A 2,133-nucleotide genomic window follows, 5' to 3' on the forward strand; every position below is an offset into this window, starting at 1 on the left:
GCGCAAACTGGCATTTCGATAATAGTTTTAAATTCTTGTAAATTCACTGCAAAAACTGAGGAAAGTCATTATAGAAAATAACAAATGTCTTAGAATATCTCGCAAAAAGAAATGATCCAATATTAGTTAGAGCTAGTAAGGCCAAACGCTCCGTTCTTGAAGTAAAAGTGGGAGCTTTGCGCCAAACTGACGTCACTAGAGTGACGTCGGAGGATCGGCGCGGCAAGAGATACTTCAAAGGAGTGAACCAGCCCTTCTATTCTCTTTATCCCTGGGACAGACCTTCCTCGTCAAGAAGTGCTCGTCCGAGTACCTTTCGTAGACATCGCTTGACAACTCCTATTAGGCGCTCCCACCAGCCTCCCCTAAAGTCAAGTTTTCAGTTTATTCTACGTGACTTTCAGTCTGATTTGCTCTCAACAAAATCCAATACCAAGGATGGGCCCGAAATGGATGTGCGCAAGGTAATATTATACTGGATAATTTAAAGAAGTTGATCATAAATAATTTTAGAAAATAAATATTTATTTAAGAAAAAAATATAAAATAAACGCTCAATTTGCGCTTTTGTTTTCATATTTTGCAATTTGGCAATCTTGTTACGAAAATATTTTTTAAATCATTCTTGAAAAATTTCCCGTTCATGTAAGTACGTTTTAATTCGCTACTCGAATTATAGATTTTGTTTTATTCTGTTTTTTTCTTTTTATTTTATTTTATTTTCTGTTTTCACGTGCAACCAAGAATCACAATTGATGAGCTACCACTTTAATATATATATTTGGTGCCCAGAGCAAGTTGGCAACTCTGTATATTTTATTCTTGAATAAATAGGTGTTATAGCCTATAATCCTATGTAAATGATAAATATCAATAAAACGATTTTTTTTCCTTAGCTTTCACATTGTTATTTTCGATTCTTGATTATATTCGAGTGTGAAAAATTATAGCTGTATGAAGTACAACACCGCTCGAATTATCTCGAGTGTGCACAGTTTGGCCTGTTCAGCGTGCTCAAATTAAATTGAGGGCACAAGTTAAGGGTTTAAAATAAATGTAATGATATTTCAAAATTTCAGGCACACCTGAAAAATCTTTATGCTCAAATCTCATCATTTTGCACAATATTTAGAGGGTATAGCTTTGGAGCACCCCAGTTTAACGATATTTTGATGTTATTGTTCTCAAAATGGACATTTTTCTCACAAACACATGTTGATTTAAATCTACAACTGTATATGTGAGCAAAATCATGCAAATTAGGAAAATTGCTTGTTGGTATAAAACTAGTACAGCTGACGAAAATTATTTTATAACGACTTTTCAGTTTAATAACGTGCTAGACATCAATAATATATGAGTAAGAGTACGATTTTTACTGATTTTAACGAAGTTTTAATTAAAAAAATAATTATTTCAAATTTTTAAATTTTTTTTTCTTTCAAAATTTAACATTTTTCTAGAAATTTTTAAGTGTTAATTGCTAAAACTGCCATGTCGAACATTAACATGGTATGGGTTGGCCATCAATTTCTTAAATATAAATAACATATATAATGATCTATACCTTTTATACGTTATTGCAGACAAGGCGACTCCAGCAAGAACAATGAGAAAAGTAGCTCCCAGAAAGCAAACAAAAATAAGGTCCAGCGTCTGATCTGTAAAAAAATAAAAAAACGGAACAGTTAGATAATTTTTTTAATTTCGAATGGCACATTAAAGATAAAGGAATATCAGAAATATAACAATAGATCTATAAATGAGAGCAAAGAGTCCAGTAGTGTTCCTAGATTGCTCTCCTAGATTGCTATCTAAACAATAGAGACCAGGCCATCTCTTCGTGGAGTTTACACAAGGTATAAGACGTATCATTAACCGCGACATAGATATTTATTCAGAATATCGTGTCCATATATCAGTCGAAACATGGTGACATATTTCATCTATGGTCACTGAGGGACATTAAGAATCTGTTTAAGCGAAGGTTTATCTAAATTGCGATTTTTTTTTTGTTCTTCGATGAAAGAATCCCTCAAGATATTCTTTATTAGACATTTGACATTATTAAGAGGAAGTCTGGAATTTGATCTCTGATTATTCGGCATGATGCTATTGCTCGTGATTATCAAA

General features: G+C 32.6%; 1 protein-coding gene across 1 annotated transcript in view; it reads right to left on the minus strand.

The window, feature by feature from the left end:
- LOC107443353 (uncharacterized) overlaps window positions 1-2,133 on the minus strand; it is a gene marked incomplete at its 3' end in the record, with an annotated part of 30,679 nt that overhangs the window by 5,266 nt on the left and 23,280 nt on the right.

This window comes from Parasteatoda tepidariorum, chromosome 9, assembly GCF_043381705.1.
Source record: "Parasteatoda tepidariorum isolate YZ-2023 chromosome 9, CAS_Ptep_4.0, whole genome shotgun sequence".
Taxonomy (NCBI): Eukaryota; Metazoa; Arthropoda; class Arachnida; order Araneae; family Theridiidae; genus Parasteatoda; species Parasteatoda tepidariorum.